This window comes from Natator depressus, chromosome 1, assembly GCF_965152275.1.
Source record: "Natator depressus isolate rNatDep1 chromosome 1, rNatDep2.hap1, whole genome shotgun sequence".
Classification (NCBI taxonomy): domain Eukaryota; kingdom Metazoa; phylum Chordata; order Testudines; family Cheloniidae; genus Natator; species Natator depressus.
The window spans coordinates 17,950,465-17,971,966 of NC_134234.1; the positions used below are offsets into that span (position 1 = coordinate 17,950,465).

General features: G+C 41.1%; 1 protein-coding gene across 2 annotated transcripts in view; it reads right to left on the bottom strand.

The window, feature by feature from the left end:
• The window catches only part of TENM4 (teneurin transmembrane protein 4), a 2,219,108-nt gene that overhangs the window by 358,056 nt on the left and 1,839,550 nt on the right, over positions 1-21,502 (bottom strand). The window lies entirely within an intron of this gene.

The window sequence follows — 21,502 nt, forward strand, 5'->3', positions numbered from 1 at the left end:
CTTTATAGACCTCAGTCATATCTCCCCTTAGCTGTCTCTTTTCCAAGCTGAAAAGTCCCAGTCTTATTAATCTCTCCTCATATGGAAGCCATTCCATACCCCTAATCATTTTTGTTGCCCTTTTCTGAACCTTTTCCAATTCAAATATATCTTTTTTGAGATGGGGCGACCACATCTGCACACACTATTCAAGATGTGGGCGTACCATGGATTTATATAGAGGCAACATATTTTCTGTCCTATTATCTATCCCTTTCTTAATTAGTCCCAGCATTCTGTTCGCTTTTTTGACTGCCACTGCACATTGAGTGGATGTTATCAGAGAACTATCCACAATGCCTCCAAGACCTCTCTCTTGAATGGTACCAACTAATTTAGACCCCATCATTTTATATGTATAGTTGGGGTTATGCTTTCCAATGTGCATTACTTTGCATTTATCAACATTAAATTTCATCTGCCATTTTGTTGCCCAGTCACCCAGTTTTGAGAGATCCTTTTGTAGCTCTTCGCAGTCTGCCTGGGTCTTAACTATCTTAAGTAATTTTATATCATCTGCAAATTTTGCCACCTCACTGTTTACTCTTTTTTCCAGATCATTTATGAATATGTTGAATAGGACTGGTCCCAGAACAGACTCCTGGGGGACACCACTATTTACCTCCCTCCATTCTGAAAACTGACCATTTATACCTACCTTTTGTTTCCTATCTTTTAACCAGTTACCAATCCATGAGAGCAGCTTCCCTCTTATCCCGTGGCAACTTACTTTGCATAAGAGCCTTTGGTGAGGGACCTTGTCAAAGGCTTTCTGAAAATCTAAGTACACTATGTCCATTGGATCGACTTGGTCCACATGCTTGTTGACCCCCTCAAAGAATTCCAGTAGATTGGTGAGGCATGATTTTCCTTTACTAAAACCCTGTTGACTCTTCCTTAACAAATTATGTTAATCTATATGTCTGACAATATTGTTCTTTATTATAGTTTCAACCAGTTTGCCCGGTACTGAAGTCAGGTTTACAGGTCTGGAATTGCCGGGATCACCTCTGAAGCCCTTTTTAAAAATTGGCATCACATTAGCTATCCTCCAGTCATCTGGTACAGAAGCTGATTTAAATGATAGGTTACAGACTACAGTTAGTAGTTCTGTAATTTCACATTTGAGTTCCTTCAGAACTCTTGGGTGAATGACATCTGGTCCTGGTGACTTATTGCAGTTGAATTTATCAATTTGTTCTAAAACCTCCTCTAATGATACATCAATCTGGGACAGTTCCTCAGATCTGTCACCTAAAAAGAATGGCTCAGGTTTGGGAATCTCCCTCAGATCTCAGCCATGAAGAGAGATGCAAAGAATTCATTTTGTTTCTCCACAATGGCGTTTTCGTCCCTGAGTGCTCCTTTAGTAGCTCGATCATCTAGTAGCCCCACTGGTTGTTTAGCAGGCTTCCTGCTTCTTATGCACATGCCATCACCCTACTCTGGCTCACTTATCAAAATAAGATTGCAGTTAATCCTTCTGGAAGAACATATTGTTCACATAGATACTCAATGCAAGATACACAAATACACAAGACTCTTCTGGAGGCCTGAATTTTAACATGATGTTTTGTACAAGTAAGATGATGGAAGAACGCAGTGGATTGGTAATGAGATAATGAGAATTTCACTTCTGAGTCGCTAGTTGAAAGCCAGCACCTGTCAACAATAACCAGAAGTTATTACCTTCTAATAGGAGTTCAACGGCCTACATGAAATGGATTCAGTAGCACAATCTAGTACCTGAGGGACTGTTGACCATATCAACAGACAAATCAAGGATTAAATAGACTGCAAGCTCTGTGAGGGCAGGAATAATGTCTTTTTCATATATCAGTAATTAGAGAGATGTGGTAACTACCCTCTTGCAAGGGTTGAGACACACTTGTGAGAAAGCTCCACCATGTGTGTATCCATACTCTGAATAAATACCGGGTTCCAGGACCATCAATTCAGCACCTTCAAGCAGCACTTCATTCTCTATAAACATATGAAAAAATACTGTTATTCAAGAATATTTATATCCAGGTTTTATTTCCACAGGATGATCTCAGATGTTATGTGGAAGGATCCCTAGAAGGTGCCTTGAAGAATTAAACCCTGTACTTATTCACTCAACAGATGATGACATGTACAGTTATCAAGCTTAAAACTGGTGCACCTTCTGGATGAATGCTTAAAGAAGAATGTTTAAATAGTTCTGGTTCAATTAATATTAGTTTTTATTCAGCATCTGTAATAATAGTGCATACAAAGTGCTCAACATTTAACTGTTTGCACTGGAGTCCTTGGAATTATGGAGTCTGTGGGACAGTGTCTTCAAGAAAACTTTCCTGGGTGGTTTCTTGGTTTTCTGAGTTTTCATTCATAGCAATTTCCTCAGAGAAAACCTCAGAAGTGGCAAGATAGAATTTTCAGCACAGAAGCCTGCCACATAGGGCTGCCCAGCAGGAAGTCTTCTCAGCAGGTAGTCTCACACTTTTGCAAAGACAAATGATCTCTCCTATGTTTTCTCTAGCAGAATTTTTTGGCATCAACGAGGAAACAAAAACAAACAAACAAAAGCTCAAAGATAGATAGATAGATTTATGAACATTAGGTTAAACCTAGAAATATTAAACAGAAAAGGTCTAACTCCTAACCTATTCCAGAAAAACACAGGTTTTTGCATTTTGGTTATGTCATAGAAGTTAATGGTTTAACCTTCAGCCAAACTCATCAGAATGCACAGTGCTGACCTACAGAAGTACAAGGGTCAGCGGAGAAAATGGTTAGGAATCATCTGACAGAAAAAATGCCCTACTGGCATAGAGGGGAGATACATGAACCCCAGCTCAAGCCAAGTCTTATAGCAAAAGAGTGGTTTAAGTTCAGTGAGTTGGACACAATTGTAGATCCTTGGAGCATGGAAGAACGGTGCTAAAGGTGGAAGGCTACAAAGCAGCTACTGATTGAAGGGCTCAAGCATGAATGCTTAGCTGCTGGTTCACAGAACCAGAGACATCAGTAATGGAAAAGACCTATTAGATCAGCTATGATATTTTTCTCTATTGCTTTGTTCAGTCCATTTTCAGACTGGACACAAACTTTTGAACGCTGATGCAGAATTTAATATGAACCTTGTGAAAGTTGAAGGCTGTTCAGATCTAGGGTTCTTGTTCAATCCATTATAGAAGGAGGCCCAAACTGCAAGTTCAAATTGGGATTGAAGTTGGAACCAGCACTTTTTTCCAAGTTTATGGGGGTGGCAATGGTGGTGTTTTGGATCAGGCGCTCTGTTTCTCTCAATTCCAGTAACAGGACTCTAATCCCTTAGGTGTGCATATACATGTAGGTCCTTATTCTTTTGTAAAGTGTTTTTTGGGGGAACATAGACTAACTAAACTGAGGTGATCACAGTGCTAATTGATTGTACTCTATACCACAAGTTCCATGAAAGAAACACTAGCTTTGTCATTCTATGTTCATTAAAGCAGGTGCATACAACTCAGGTGATTATATCCAAGCAGCACAATAAGTGATAAATCAGTCAAGCCTACATTATATTGCATTATGAATGAAGGGTCCAGGTCCTGTCACTAATTAAAAGCTGGGGAAAAGGGTTTTGTTGACTTCATAGTGGGGCAGGAGTGAGCCCTGGAAGGAAAAGGTGATATCTTCTGAGAAGAGGAAATCACTCAAAGAAATAAAATGGAACATGCAAAGTTCACCTTCTGATACAGCTGAGCTTGTGGCCATGCGCAACACTTGTGGACTTGGTACATGACGATTATGCATGTTGATTTACACTACCTTCTAGGAGAGCATGTGTCTTAAACTGGACAGGAGAACAATGCCTACCCCAGTGTTCTCTTGTATAGAATTTCATGGCAAGTAAGTTACACAATTAGAGAGAGATTACAATAGACATCACAATAGACATCGCTATGCATGAAGAGAAGCAAGCAATTTATTCCCAGTGGGGCCCATAGCTTTTTATTGCCTTTCTAAAATCCAGTGAAGCTAGCTGTCATTTTGATTCAGGAGACTGAGCTCTGATCAAAGTTTCTCTCAGCTTTTCTTCCTTTTGACGAGACCTCAATCTCTGCATGCTGGGCCACAACCTATCTTCCAACTCTATTACTTTATGTAAAATTTTGTAGACAGCAAGGAAGAAGGCAAGCCGGAGTCTTCTTGATTAACATCAGTTCAACCCACTAGAAAATGAAGAAGCAAGATAGGCGCATGAATACAATGAATGTAAAACCAGCCTAAATGCGTGCTAGCTGTGTTCTGAAAGTAAAAGAAATAAAATAAAAGGAGAAAAACATAACACATAATTCCATTACCACATTCTTCAAGTCTTCTGAGACTAAGGGGCCAAGGTGTCATTAAGGCAGCAGTAAGCATCCAGCACCCTCCTGCTAATCTAACATAAAACTGGTTGTTTTCTGAACAGAGTAATTTGTCTGGCAAATCCCCTAGCACAAGTATTCTATACTTTTCTCCTCACAGTACAAGACAGAAAGGATGGCAGGTTAACCTCTAAACCAGCTTGACTCATCTTTTGAGGAGGCTCCTTTTGGAGGGAGGAAGGTTTGGGAGAGCCACTAATTAGAAACTTATCTGACACATGAGAGATGATGTAGCTAAAAGTCACTGATAATAGAGGTAAAAAAGACCTATTAGGTCAGGTTGCCCATCCCTTCCCACCCTCAGAGCCACTGTGATTGTACCCTGTAATATATTCTCAAGTGCTTTGTTCTCTCCAGCATTAAATTACACAAGTGACGAGACTTCCAGGATGCAACACACCATACAGTAATTACAGTATTTTGTGCCTGAACATTTCTACCTCAGACAGATTGCTAATCAGACTGTTAATGATTTAGCTGAGGGGGTAAGTACTGTGCTAACTTTTCATAACCTTGATCCCTGACCTGAGGGAACTTTAATCCCCTCCAGAAGTGAAACAAAATTCAGTCCATCTTTGGAAAAGAAAGAATTTAATATAGTGTTACTGAAATGTATATCAAGGGGGTTTTGTATGGCAATGACTACTTTCTAACAAGGACTAAAACTTATTTTTAGTGAAGTTCACATTTTGAAGGCCATCTGCATTACAGACAAAGCTCAAATAGAAGAATAGAAGTATCTGCACAAAATCTCTGTTCTCAAGTTCTCAGCTTTTTAAAGTGCTTTTGTTTAACGTAATGCAAGCTTTAAACCATTTCTAAGAACTTACCCTACCTCCAAGGAGACATTGATACAGGAGAGTTCCATACACATGGTAAGTACTTATATCTCAAATGGCATCAACGCCAATTAAAACAAGAGTTGGCTTGAGTCAACGGACCAGCGGTTCATTTTCAAAAGCACAAACAAGACTTAGGCATTCAACTCCCATTTATGTCTTTGAAAATCTTCCTTCAGATTCCAAACTCAATTACACTGTTCTAAACCTGGAGTAACTCCAATGAGTTCATTCGCATCCCTGTAAATCCGGAGTTTAACTCAGTGGAGTTACTGTAGACTTGCACCAGTACAACTGAAATCAGAATCTAGCCCCATGAGTCTACAATCATTGCTGGACTCGCAAGGGAGCGTGACATCCTGCGATTTCCAGACCCATTTTGCGGAGAGAGACAAAAAGCTCTGATGACGTTTTGATATTGTCCAAACTGACACAGACCTCCATGCCTTTTAAGAAGTTCTCCCATCACGAATATTTTTCCATTCCTGCCTAAAGCTTGCATCTGCAGATGTACGTGCTGGTCTTCATGTAGCCTCACTCCTAGAACACGTCCAGTGTGCTTGCTGAACTTTTCATGAATTACCTATTAAATATGCAGGCTTTCAGGTGCGCAATGGAGCTGACATTTTTACCCTTTAGGATCAACACAATCCATATCTTTTGTAGGGAAGGATCTAAAGCACAGAAATACCTTGATTTTCAAAATACACTTGGGCAAAGGAGAGAAAATTGTCCTTATTGACCCTTCAGCTGCCACATCATCATTTTTCCCAAGTGCTTTCCCTTTTGTCATTTATTAGCATTGCTAATACCTAGCACCTAATGTTTATGCCACTAGCAGTGGTTCTGAAAGCCAAACTGAACTTTTTAATCCATTTATCTATTAATTTATCTAATTAAGGTTCACAATGACAATGTTATTTGTTTAAAAGTGTCCTCAAACTAAACCAATACAGAACACGCATGCATTCAAATCAATTTAAATGGTCTTTGGTAATGTTTTCCTTAATCAGTTGGTAAGTGTTGCATATTTGAAGGGATGCAAAATTCATTTTAACTTCCTCAGAATTAAGTGATCTACATGAACCAATGGGTAAAGATGAAATAGTATCAGTTGTGTGTTTCACAAGACCCATGCAAAGACCCCGGTGAAGTTTGCAGAAAAATTGTCTTAGAATCTGGTTTCAAACTCAAGAGGAAAAAAAGTTTCAGTGAGATTTAGCAGTAAATCTTACATGGTAGCTTGGACAATATCTGTGTAGATATTTTCTGCTACAACTGTGTTATTTGCACAGTAGCAAAAGAGGCTAATGCCACATGCATCCTCTGCATGTTTATTACAGGATTTCTTGTGCTTTCTAAACACGTAAAAACTCAGTTATGATTCTTTGGAGACTGAGTGAGATGTTTTGCCTGAGCATCCATGCCTGGAGCTGTCACGCCGAATATCTCCAGAGGCGAGGGAGGCACACAGGGAGGAGGTCCCTTGCGATGACAATACAAGAGTATACCCAGCAGTCCCTCTACTGTAGTCTTCCTAGAATGAAGAGGACAGAGCCATGGCTGTACACTTGCCCCACCCAGGAATGCCCTCTCTGGGGACTCTTAACTGGCAGCTCCTGGCAAATGGTCAACTGGACTCAAAAGTGGTCATCATGTATTCAGCTACAAAATCTGCATGCACATTTGCAGTGACTGCATGTTCAGGGTAGGTACATATGATTACATACTGATTTACAGAGCTGACTCATTGGAAGATCAAGTTTTAAGTTAATTGCCTACGGTCACAGAGGGATTCTGTAGCACAGCTGGAAAGGGATCCCAGGTCCCCAGACTCCCTCCCCTTCAAGAAATTGTACTAGCAGGGGTATAGACTGCCACACTGAAGGGAGTTGTTTCATTTGGTTATTTACAAATACCTCAGAGCATCTTTCAGACCCCACAATAATACACGTTGACGCCATGGCCTCAATTCTAAATCCCCATGGATTTATGCCATTCTGCTCAGCCTGAAAATGCAGGGAGGGACCCCCATTCATTCTTGACGTTTGTGTTTGAACATGATTAAGGACAACCATGGCTGTTTTTTTCCTTCTCTGTATGAAGCATCACTTTCCTTTCAGCTGGTTATTTATAGCACAGCATAAGATATTTTTAAGGTAAGGAAAGGCACAAGAAGCCAGGCTGAAAATGCAGTTAGCTAAGGTTTCTTTAAGTAAAAATGCATGGAGAAGTCTTCTGAAAATACTTACTTCCTAAGTATTTTTTATTTTAATACTAAACTACTTGCAAAAAGAAATAAACACAAGATATTTGTGCTCCAACCTGCACATAAGAAATCAATCCTCACATTAGCATAGTTTTGAAACTTCCACAGCATGTTGTCTATGTTAATTACAAAGGACAGACATGATCTGGGGCATGTAACCATTCACTTTGGCTGAAAATTGACACAAACCTTTAAAAATAAGAAGTGAAGAAATAAATGTGATGGGCTGTTTTTCCTTTGCATAAAACAAGGAGGCACTAGGGGCCTGCTCTAACTCCCACTGAAGGCAACAGGAATCCATCCACTGATTTCAGTGGGGAGTGAAAACTGGCTCTTGGCGTTATACAGCACAAGCAAGAGCCATGCCACCCAAAGAGCTGCTCTCCTTGATCAGTGGAGACGAGATCTGGTTGAGCAGGCTTGCTGGATGATGTCTTTTTGAGTGACAGACGTGGCCTGAGTAACAGATGTGTGTTCAGTACGCACATCTTGTTTCCAGAGTTTCTTTCTCTCCTTCCATACCCTATTTATGTTAGCTGACATTGATCTGTTGAATTAGGCTTAATATTGGAAATGCTTTCCGGGTTAAATATTTCTGTTTAATAATCCCAGGGGAAAGTGTTAAACCTAACTAAAGGTGCCTGCCCCACAAAAGGCTCACTGGTGTGGGGCTGACCATGACAGGCACTGAGTGACTCCTGAGAGGTGCTGACTTCTGTGGGCACTCAGAACCTAAAAGGACTGGCCCTAAGATTCTTGCATTTGTTTTATTGCTAGACGATAAACCGGGGACTTCTGGAGCTTAGTGCATGAGCCTTTACAGCATGAGCTAAAAGCCAGCTAGCTGTTAGCTAAGGCCATAGAGCAGATTCATCTTATCTCTCTCTTTAAGTGATCTCGGTGCCACTAGATGGGACAGAACACCACACACCAGAAGGTGTGTGGGTTACACTAACGTATGGGTTATCACAGAGGGCCGGCTAGGGAGCACCTTACTCGGCCTGGTGAACAACGGAGGAACTGCCTGAGGAACTGCTCATCAGCCTGCATGAGAGGTTTGCAATCTAGCCCCTGTTTTGTAACTATATTAAATGCTGCTTTCATTCCTAAGATTCCCCCCTCCAATCAAAAAGTGAATTCAGCATCAGCATATTTGACCTCAGTAGGAAGAAATGAGGCCCCATAAAAGGCCCCACAAGAGGAAACTAATTGATTTCTGTGCGGGTTGAGGGGGAAGGGGTCACAAAGGTACTGTGGTCAACTAATACAAAACAGAGAAGACAAGAGGCGGGTGCCAGTGGGGGACACTGAGTGCAGAAATCCCAGGTGAAAGATGCCAGGCTATCAGCCTGGGAGATTGAAGCTCTCTGTTTAGCTGCAGACCAGGGACAGCACACGGGCAGGGCAGGCTCCCCTCACAGTGCCCCACCAATTCAGCTTAATCCTGACAGGGAAGAACTACTTGTGGAGTTCATGCTCCAGATCTGCTCGATCCCTGTCCCTTTGTGGAGATTGCCAGCCACGGAGCGTATTGTAGTGGTGTCTGGACTGAAAACACCAACTGATAACTCGGACAGAAAGCCAACTAACAGCTGCCAGATGGTGGGTAAGTCTTGATCACTTTTGACCTGGGCTGGAACTGGACCAAGGGCCACCCAGAGAGGAAAAGCTTTGTAACCCATTACCAGCGATTGGTCCTCTTACCCAAAGAACCAATAATTTGGGCCCTCACTCAATTTCAGGATCTCTGAATGTTGTTACTTTAGAGACCGTATCTTATAAGAGAAGCCAAACACACTCTGATGTTTATTTTTTTTCCTTGCTTCCGTTACACGTTAAGGTCCAATCCTGCAATCAGACCTGAACAAACAGACCCTGACACCTGCAAGGAGCCCCGATTTTTTTCAACTATGGACTCAATCAGGCCCTTCATTTTCAGCTATGGATATAACTTTGAGTACCTGTTACATCAAAGGAATACCAACTTTTCTGGGTAAAATGAATGCACAGGAATGAATTCTGCTCTCGATTATGGTAGCATAAACCAGGCTTACATCAGTGCAACAGAGCACAAAATAAAACCCACAGGCTTTTAACCATATTGGGATAGGGAATGGTCATAGATTTGTAAATCAAGTGGACCAAGGTGGCATATCTTGTATATACCAATAGTTCCCCGATAACCATTAAAATGTTACATGGGATTAAATATTTGAATTTATCCTCTATAGTGGCTGTGTTCTCAATTACAACAGAACACATTTATTAAATATCAGACTTGTATTAACATCACTTAGCAGCTGTGTATTTCTGAAAAGTTTTTAGATCACAAAAATAAAATACTGCACTATACCTAATTCAGGGTAGAGAAAGCAAAGTCGAATAGAATAGATATAACCCAAAAGAAGAAGGGTGACCTTATGGTTAAGACACAGGAGTGAGATCCAGCAGATCTGGGCTATTAATTATTACTATGACACCAGTGTCTAGACTCCGGCAAAGACTTCCTGTGTGAGCTTGGACAAGTCAAACCTCTCTGTGTCCCCATCAGATCCCGCATCAGTAAAAGGGTCATAATAATACATCCCTCCCTCAAAAGGGGATTGGCAAGGATAAATTCTCCAAATTACACACCAGTACCAACCAATCTCTTATTTAGAGTCTATAAAACCTGACGATGCGTAAAGAAGGCTGAGTCATCACCACCGAGGTCAATGTTTTATATGCCCTCCCCCATATAGCCTTCTAGTCAAGAGAAAGTGACAGATTATTTTTCTTGTGTTGCTAATGGAGCTAAAATTAACACAGCTCTTTTGTTATCATTGGTTAACAAGATCTTAAGCTTCCATTATGCCTTATCCTGCCCAAATATCTCTGTTACACCAATGATATCAGTACAGCACTGGAAATTTGTGGTGTCTGGTCAGCTGCTGCTAAGGGACCAGCAATGGGAGGGCAACGTATCGGTTTGTTTTTGCAAGATCTTATACAGATAACAGCTAGCACTTTTTAAAAAAGGAAATGCCACAAGCAATGGATTGTTAGGGTTAAATCTCTCCTTAGATATTTAAAACACAGAGGAATTGCTGTCAAATTTGGGTCTAAAACACTATGCGTTTCAAATGGAGCTCCTTATACTTTTAATTAAAAAATACAAAAATCCAAAGGCTCACTCACCCCAATATAAATCAGGAGTAACTCCAGCTGTCAGTGCAGTTACATGACTATAAAACAGGGGTGCAAGAGACCAGACTCAGGTCCTACAAAGGCAGTTATGTGTAGGGTGACCAGATGTCCCGTTTTTAAAGGGACAGTCCCGTTTTTGGGGACTTTTTCTTATATAGGCACCTATTACCCCCCCATCCCCGTCCCGTTTTTCACAGTTGCTACCTGGTAACCCTAGTTCTGTGTGCAAGGTTAGGTGTGTAAGCGTGAGCATGTATGGACTGGAGCCTTGAGGAAATTCCATACCCACAGTGACTACTCCAGTCAGTGACTCAGAGGTGCGTATTAGCCTTTACTAATCACTCCATTTCTACAGAGTCTTCCAATCGGAAGGATCCCAAATCATTTTACACACTGTGTAGTAAGGGTACCAATGGAATCTGGAACCCAGCACCCAACCCACACACCGTCCTTTTCTGCCTCCGCTCATTTAATATTTCTTAGTCTAGTTCTTCCCTCCCTTCTTTCCTTCAGTGTTTTACTACACAGGCAGCTCTTTCTCCAATTCCCCACTCAGTACTCGGCTGCGTGGCCCCAGGGTGGGATATCCCCCACTCGTTCTGTCACGCCAGACTGCCAGTATTCCGGAGGCTAAGCCAAGTAGCATCGGAACAGACCTCAGAAGCTTGGGCCAGTAGACAGCTGTATGAACCACTACATATGAGCATCTCTCATAGCTGCCTGCGTTAAGGGCACAAAGATAAGCTGGTGATATTCAAGAAACATTACTCTGCTTTGGCTGCAACAGCCGGGGCACAAAAAGCCATACAGTTTCCACTTACCCAACTGCTCCTATTCTCTGCCCTCTTTGGACTAGTCTGGTCTTTCTCCCAAGGTTGGAAAACACTTTAAAAAGAGACCTAATACATTTGTTGGTCCCTGACCCATCTCACAGAAGAAACAGCCTGCAGGTGGTGGAAGTTTCTCGAACAGATAGTAGCCACGGCTGCTTTAGCTACAGCCAAGGGTACACCATCTCCAATACGATTTTCTTGCTGGACTGTTTGATCAATAGGTTTGTCTCCACTATGCTGATCTTATTGTGCTGATGGGCTGTGAGTACAATACTCAACTTTAATTATTATTCCTGAAAACCAAGCAAAGACCAAATTGAAAAACCACAGGCTTTCAGCTTCTTTTGGCTAAGTTAGGAAATCATTCTCTCAAACAGGTGTCTCTATGAGAAGGAAATAAAATGGATTGATAAGCATCTCCTCTCACACTCCATTCACATTACAGACGGTCATCACCCAGCACTGCAAGAAGGAAACTCAGAAGTGATAGAGCCATGCTTTTTCTAAGAGGGAAAGAATCAATACTAGCTAAAAAACAAGATAGCAAATGAAATGAAATGAAAGAAAGCACTTGGGGTCAGATCTGCAGTTGGTGGAAATCGACTTCAATAGGCCGATTCACACCAGATGGCATTATAGCCCAAGATTAACGGGGAAGGTGGTCAGTGTTTTACTGAATTAATCCCACTTGGTGAATTTTGGTCCAGGAAGTCACTGTTTATTTTGTTTTTAGAAGACAATTCTGGGATCTCCTACAGAGAAGGCACAATGTGTTAAACTGAAGTTCATCTCCCATTCACCTAGCTTTGTTACGTCACTTTGGAATTCCTCGTGCTCGTCTCTAGTCTTGACTATCTTGACTTTGTGTTATCCGCTAATGTTGCCATCTCTCCACTCACCCCTTTTTTGAGTAATTAAAGAATATATTAAACACCAACAATGGCACCCCCTCCTAACTTTTTCTTGTGGTTAGAATTAAGCATTTGTTCCTAATCTGTGTTCTCTGTTTCTTCGCTGCTTCTGATCCACCACAGTACTTTGCCTCCCTGCCCACATGTTTTTTGCTTCCTTGATAGCCTCTCATCAACCCCAGCAATTACATCGTCATTTTTAAAGTATTTTAAAAAAAGGTATTTATGCCACACCTTCTGTGCCCCCCAAATAAAATAAAATAAAATGGGCATTTCCCTCTCTGTGAATGCTAGGCCCCTACAATTAGGACTGAAGCAGGGGTACTGTGTTATATGCTGGACAGCAAACCCATTACAGCTCTGGAGAAATCAATATGTTGTGGTTTTTAATTTCACAAAAATACCTCCCCACTACGCTGTATATAGAGTACTGTTTGTGGAAAAATGAGCTTCAATAATGAATTGTATTGATTAAGACAGAAACACTGGATGATTCAGCAGACACTGTCATTCGGGGAGTAACTGGAAAGTAACGTTGCCTTATTGTACACTCAGTGTGAATATTAAAGATGTCCAGAACTTAATATCCACAGAACCCCCATCAAAAGAAATACAGACATTCATTTCAATGAGAAAGTGACTTGCTAAGTTTGAAAGATGCATCCTAGCCTCTACACAGAAGCTGTCCCTTTTTTTTTTTCAAAATTTGCTCCTTCTACAAGAACTTAACCCCCTCTCCTTCTGTTTTGAGGATAGGGAAGAGCAGCCTTTTTAAAGTTCAGGAATCCGTGTCTCTACAGTTATTGGGAATGCAAAATGCTTGCCTGGTGGGATGAATGCATTTACGCTTATGTAAACACCTTCAAAAACCTAATGCTCCGGTGTAGTGCACACCTGTGGCATATTGTGACAACATTCAGGGGTTGGATGGGGTCTGGAGGATCAGGGGGAGGATTCTTAAGAGCCGTGCCTGCTGGAGTTAAGCATTCTAGGGCATGCCTAAATATGCCAGTTACACAAAACTGGGTAAAGACAGGGGATAACCATTTTGGATGGGAGATTAGGTGGGCCTAGAGATTGGTTTATGACTGGTCACTTGGGGACTGAGCAGCTATTTAGTGTGAGGGCCTGTCTACATTACCCACTGGATCGGCAGGCAGCAATTAATCCAGCGGGTGGTGGCGGCAATTTATCGCGTCTAGTCTAGAAGTGATAAATCGACCACTGAGCTCTCTCCAGTACTCCAGCAGGGAGAGAGGTGCAGGCGGAGTCGACGGGAGAGCGTCAGCCGTCGACTTACCGCAGTGAAGACACCGTAGCTGAAGTTGCGTAATTTAGATCAATCCCCCCTCCTCCCCCCACCAGTGTAGACCAGGCCTGGGATTAGTAAGTACTATTATACCTCGATAAATAGAGCAGTGTGACAAAAGGAAGAGGAATGGTTAATTGCAGATTTATTTGTACACGTCTTACATGCTTTTCCTGAAAAGTTCTATGGGAGAGCTAGTTCTACAAGAGAGCGTTGTGAACAACAACCTGACATTACAGAGTGCTTCTCACCAGCAGATCTCAAAGTGCATTTAACAAGGAGATCGGTATCAGAGCCCCATTTTGAAGATGGGGAAACTATAGGCCCAAGGAGGCTCAAGGTCATCCAGCAGGCGGCCCATGGCAGAGCTAGGACTAGAACCCAGGTCTCTGGAATCCAGATGCCCAGTCCAGCAGACCAACACTCTGTTCTCCCTTAAACAGTCAATAATAGGAAAAACCTGGGCACGTGGGACTTTGACGTGGAGGTGGCATGACCACCAGGAGTAATGTGGTAAGCATTGTAGGAGGTATGTGAATGGGAGCCTGATAATATCATTGCTCATGTTCTGTCCCAATAGAATGGGATCACCCTAAGCTACTAAGCTTTTGCCAAGTAATTCACCACCCTATGGACAGAGACTCTGCTTCTTGTTGGCTGATACAACGGAATTTCTAATACTCAGTGGTTTAACTGAACTCTTCTGGAGACACTTGATTTATCACTGATAAATCACTGATGAAATCTAAAGCTCAGTTATAAAGAGAGGGTTCAGCCAGAGCCATATAAAGGGCTTTCCCCCGGCTTACAAATAACCTAGTGAAGATACTTACTATGATAGCCCCACTCAACCTCAGCACCAGTGACTGCCTGCTCCTGGCTTTCATTCTTAAGGCATAATTATTGTTTTTGGCTGCTGACTGACAAGGCCTGTACACACAAAAACGATGAAACCAATCTACCTTTATGGCCACAGCCTTGCTTTCAATTGCTGTAACGTATTCCCTTTTCATTTCTATGCATTCCTTGGGTGACATCTGAGTGGAAATAACACATGCACGGTTTAGCCTTCATCTCTTATACGCATGATTTATGTTCCTCATACAACAGCTTTAGGAGTGATCATTCGTGTTTACACCATATTCCAGCACGGCAGCTTATCAAACAAACCCCTCACACACTCCTAAAGAGAAGCAGCTCCTGAACAGGAGAGTGGAGTGACAGCCATTTCAGTAGGAAGGAGTGCTAAAGCATCACTGCATGCATGCCTTGGCGGCTCACAAAGATCTATGCCAAACCATTTCCATTCAGACATGTATACAGGGAATTTAAGCCTTGTCTACATGAGAAAGTTCTGCCAATGTGGTTTTCAAACGGTCTCATCAAACAAGCGTGAACTGCAAACCGCTGTATGAACGCTTTTAGGGCTCGTTAAAGCTGCTCCAGTACAACTTGAAACAGCTTTTAAACCAACATAGTTAACCAGTGAAAACCCCTGTATAGACACTCTTCTTTTGATAATAGAGGCTTATTTTGATTTAGTTAAACCTAATGGACTAGAGCTAACCTGCAGTAAGCCACTTTTAAACCAAAATAATAATCTACATAGGCATTTGAACTTGTTTAGGTAAATTGGTTTGAAAACTGATTTAAGTGCAAGTCCACTTTCCCAAGTGAACAAGGTTTTAGTGTTTGGGCATGGTGACTAGCTAACAAAGAAACTGAAGTCCTCTATTCACTCACAACTCAGGAACAGCACAGTCAACTTCCTATAATGCCCTACTGATATGCTTCAATGCTGTTCTAGAGGGACCACCTCTAACAGCAACATGGTGGCTAGCTACTCCTGCCCAATCAGTACTCAGCCCTTCTTCTAAGGGTGCAACTTGCGGTGGTGTTTTTTGTGACGTGAACACCGGACAAATAAAGATGACTCTGAGACCTTGACACTTGTTTCACGCAGGCTAACAGGCAGATTGTAAGGACATGTGGTCACGACTAGACTATGCTGGATTTGAGCCAAGATTGTTGTAATGAAAGATTCTACATCCCCAAAGTATTTGGTCAATTGTTTGTGTGCCCTCTACATTGAAGTCAATGGGATTGTACCATATAACTGACAGCAGAATTGTAGAAAGAAAGAAAGAAAGAAAGAAAGAAAGAAAGAAAGAAAGAAAGAAAGAAAGAAAGAAAGAAAGAAAGAAAGAAAGAAAGAAAGAAAGAAAGAAAGAAAAACTTAATGACTTTTCTTTTTTTAAAGGAAAGCTACTTGTAAAGTCCATGACATAAGAGAAACCGATTTACTGAAGCATTCTAATTTTTCACATAATCAATTTCATCTCACGGTTGCTTGTCTGTTGTTTAACTTACAAGAGCAAGATAGTTCCAGACCTTGCTTGGGGCAGCTAATGATGGTGTGTTTGTGTGGGATGAAATAGTAATTCATTTCAGACAGAGAGGTAATTCATTGCAGACACTCTTTAAGAGTCTGGGGGGAGAAAATAAAATGACAGATGATTTTACAGTAGTTAAGGATTCTTTTTAAACTGCTAACCCTGGAACTGGAAATCGCAGGGAATGGACAGATTAACACAAAGAACAGTCATTGACGCTTGGGGTTTGACAGCCATGTTTTGCTGGGCACCTATACTTATTTTTTTAAAGCAGAAAAAACAGGGGAGTGTTTGGGTTTTTACCCCGCGCCCCATATTCACAGAGTTACAACCCTCATGGAAAATCCTGAAATAAGTTAACAGGAATGAAATCAACAGGGTGCTACAGAAATAACGCTGAACAATCACAGAATTTAACACAGAAGGATATTCTTTTCTCACTCTAAGTTCTATCCAATCTTATACAAAACCTATAGAAAGATCATCATTTTTATCCAGTTCTATATTTTTCCATAAGGGAAGTAACAGATTTTATTTATTGTTTGTTTAGCAATTACAAACTGATTGGTGCTATACAAGATGTGGAAATAATGACCATTCATGCTCAGGTGAATGTTTACCCTCTAAAAATCAGGACTAAAGAAAAAAGATTTTACTCTGGGTAAGTCAAAGCTGGTGCTAACTTGGTGGGAAGGAGCTCCTCTATTTTAAAATTAGACTCAAAGTGTCCCTTTAGAGACCGTGAGCTAACACACACAGTCAAAGATCGTTAGAGACAGATAAGTACCTGTGAAACAGCATTGTGGGGTTCAGGATTTATTGGGTCTGATTCACCACTGTGAGACTCCAGTTTTTATACTGGTCTAATAATAATTCCATTCAAATTTATGAAGTCACTCCACTATAAAAATGGAATAATGCAAAAGTGAATTAGGCCCGCTCTCTCAATGACTTCAGATCCGATTTGCTAAGTTTACAATCAAAAGATTCCCCATCTTCCCTTGCCCCCTGTTCAGCCCTAGAGCCAACCCCGGAAACTCAAGCTAGATCTGAAAATCCAGCTGTGTTCTTTCTTCATTACCACCAAAGGTTCTGCATTCAAATGTATCAGATAATTCTGATGATGATGCAACAGGTAGAACAGAATCCAGCTCCCTCTTACAAAGCTGGTTTGGCTCTGCAGGGTTAATAGGAGTAAAAGCTTGATTTGGACAGTAAAATCAGCAGATATGAATTGAAGGGAGAAGATCTCTTGAAAAAAGGGGTGCTAGTTGTTTTTTTTTTTTTACCACAATTGCACTTTAAGACGGACTATATGGGATGAGAATAGCGTGGTTGATTTAATTTTGGAGAATATTACAACAGTAAGCAGATAAATCCGCAACACTACTAAACAACCAAGGACTACTAATACATTGCACTGTATGGAGGTGTTAACATTATTTGCCTAATTAATAATAAAGTGTGACTTTGAAGTAGTTGTACTGAGAGTTCCTTATACCTGGAATACTGACAGTGCACCCAGTTCATTATTAAAAAATTGGGAACTAGGTACAAGCAGGCAATTTCCATTCCACCTGGGCATCACGTTTAGGAAAACCCACTTTTGTCCTCACAACAGTGTGAATAATACAGTGGTCAGATGTCACTGTCCTGGTTTTGGCCCCTGTGCATTTTTCAACCCAAAGGGTATGCTGCCTCCATCAAAGGGAAAGAGGTTTTATCACTTGCAAAGAGAGTGGAACACAGTAATTTTAGCAGAAAGGCTACAAAAGACGGGGGCAGACTTGTAAGTAGAATTCAGTGGAAGGTGTGGATGTTCAGCACACTTTGGATCTGGCTCTTTTTAGTAGGGAGACACTGTGAACTTGCAGCTATGACTCCCCTCAGAGTTAATGGGAGCAGTGAGAATAAAGCACATCCAGTAGAGGATGTGTTCCTTAGACCATAAGGACAGAGGAATTACTGCATCAGCGCAGACTAGTTGGTCCATTTCGTATGGTATCATATATCTGACAGTGGCCAATCCCAGATGTAACGCATAAAACACCCATTATAAAACGAATCATGCAAAACTCTAAGCGTGTGACAGGGAGCGAAAGTGAATTTCTTCCCATCTGCCTACTATCTTTGGGATTAATCCTACAAACACTTGAGAGTGGATTTACTGTTTGCCACCATGTTTGCCACTGTTTGCAGTCCTATTGACCTAACTTGGATGGCACATGGCAGTAGCCATACTCCGGGCCTGTATGCATGAGGATTTATAGCCATTGCAAACAGTATCCTGATTTGCTTAGCTGTAGACACTATTCTTTTTTTCATATAAACCTCTAATGATTTGGATTAGATTACATACATGTTAGGTATTCAATTGCCTTCATTAATCATTTTCACTTCTTAACATTTTCCTCTGAGTGGATGAACAAATTCAAGAAAGCCCATCCATTAAAACAAATATTGGGGAGGTTTTGATCTGTCTAGATCCATCTCTGTTTGAGTACCTAGGAAAGCTAAATGCTAATAAGCCATACAACATCTGTTTGCCATCAACTGCTTTGTCTGAAGATGTTTATTTTTTAAAAAGTTAATAAAAATGGCATTTGAAAACTGGTTTTGATTAGGCAGGTCAGATTGTGCAAACACTTTCTCTGAAGCCAGAATATTCAGAAAAGCTCAACTCCCAGTTAGGCACCCAGGGAAGTAACCGCATTTCTGGAAGATAAATCTAAACGTGTCACAGTGGCAGCGGCTGTTTGTCAAGCACTTTAGAAAAATCAGCCCCAATTTTGTGCTCAGTGCACTTAGAAATCCAGAGTGAAATCCTGTCCCCATTAAAGTCAATGACAAACCTCCCATTGACTTTAATGGGGCCAGGATTTCATCCTTGTCCTTGGGCTCCTTTGAAAAGTTGATCCCATCAACCTGATCAGACCCTCACTGAAATAACTGAACAACCTTCACTTACATCAGTTCAACTAGATTAGGCCTCAAATCAGAGTTTCCTCCCAAAGCTCTAAAGGGGGGCAGCCCTAGCATGGCTTCATTTTCTACATCCCCTCAATCCAACGCATTGCTTTTACTGAGAGCCTCCTCATTCGCTTATGTCAATCTTACCCCACTTCCACAGTCCACCCTGAGAGCATCTGTTTGCATACTCCCACAACACTACAAAATCTTGGGAGAACCCAGCTGTGTTGCTGCACTAAAAATGACTTGCTGGAATTGGAACGCCTTGCTGCAACTTATTAGTCACTGAGGCAAAATTAAAGGGACACAGTCAATGGAAAAAAATCACACTTCTGTCTGAATTTTTTTTAACCTATTCTTGTTACAATTAAGATTTAAAATGGCTACCACGGAAGGAGATTAGAGGAAAATATAATTACTGGGCCACTAGCTATTCTGGGGTGGGGCTCTCTGACTCTCTCCTGTTGAAGCTGTTCCACTTTGTATGAATAATTAAATATTCATTAGGCCAAAGAGAGATAGGAGCGAGAAAGAGGCAGAGCAGGAGTCCTCCACATCCAGGTGACTATTTCTGTCTTCTATTTTTTCCATGATACATTTTGAAAGGTCTTGCTTTTGTTCCAACACATATCAAAACCTTGAATTTTGTCACAGAAATTTTGTTTTCCTGTCAGTCCTACTTGTCAGCACTGTATGTATACTTGTTGTTCTGTGTAAGCCTGAAAGCTTGTCTCTTTAACCAACAGAAGTTGGCTCATCAATCTTGCACTGTATGTATAATCAGTTTCACTGATTCCCCTATTCAGTCAATTTCACCTCTGTTGTTTTTTTTGGGGGGGGGTGGAGCAGGGGATCACCATTCTCTTCCTCTGTTCCTCTGTCTTTAAAAAAAAAAAAAAAGGCCTGCTAGGGCAGGCATGGTTTCTCCCTTTATGTTTGCACTGTGCATAGTGGATGCTACCAGCAAAAATTATAAAAATGATTAATTAAGGGTGGGAAAGAGGAGGATAAGCATTATTTCCCCCCTTTTTTACTGACAAGGGAACTGAGCCACAGACAGGTTAAATATCAAACTTTAGCAAGTAGCCTGCCATTTGGGTGCCCAACTTACACCTGGATTTTCAGAGGAGCTGAGAATCTGCACCTAAATGGAGTTGCTAATTGGGACCCACAATTAGAAGACACTTAAAAATGTGAGTCAAAGAGACTTATCAAAGGTAACCCAGTGAGTCAGTGGAAAAGTCTGGAATAGAAGCCAGTTCTCCCAGCTCCTAACCTTACATTAAATCCTCAGGCTGCCCCATTTATGTTTAATGCACTTCCAACTGTATCCTGTACAGTGGGTAAACCAGACAGGACTTCCAGACCACAATAGGCAGAATGTTTATTTTAGATGAATATTTGGAATACATGCTCATTTCTAAACATCTCATATAATGCTGATTTCTTCCCAAAGTCTGTCTTCAAGGAGCAACAGGTTCCAGAGTATTTTACTCACGTCTCCTGACAAATAGAAGCCAGAATCCTGAAATGCTGTGATTAGTCTAAAACATGGCTTCCAGAAGTCTTAGGATGGCTGTGCCAAGATTTATAGGGAAATCTAATTCTCAGATTTAAGTATAAAAACTGGGTTTAATCCATTACTGGTGCACACTTAACAACAACATTACATTTTATATACTGCCATACGTCCAACAAACATGCACCTAGAGCCTATACCATTTTATAAGCACAATATATTTGATACCTACCAGGAGCTGTAGGCAAATGCTGAGGTTTATCTACCACAAAAATGCAATCAGTATCTCCACTCATCTATTGGAATTTACAAGCAATTTCTTTTTAAAATTAGTGTTTGTTGCTTAGGAACTAATTTTCATCTGCCTCTATAGGGAGCTGGAAGAGCCACTCAGAAGCGAGCAGTTTACGATAATGCACAAAGGAAGACTCAGCTGTTGTAAGGCATTTCTTTTGCGATGTGAGTACTAAAGTAACATAAATAAATATGCATGTAGGCAAATAAAGTCCAACACAAAGTGTAACAAATGACACTAAATAAGAGAGCTGCTAAACTTGCTCAGTCTCAGGCTTCCAGTACTAAAAACACTATTATGTAAACAGATGTGGATGGAATATCTAGCGTAAAATGTTAAATAGGCTTGGACAGAAACCTCATCAGGTGGATTAAATTAGCCACAAGCTAGGGGGCGAAGATAGCTCAGTGGGCTGAGAATTAGATACAGATTTACCTTTAAAGATTTCTAGCTTGCATCCAGCTCAGTGGTTTGATCTTGCCAACCCCTATGGCATGTGAGTAAAGTAATTCACGTGACCAGACACACTGAAGTCAAGAGAT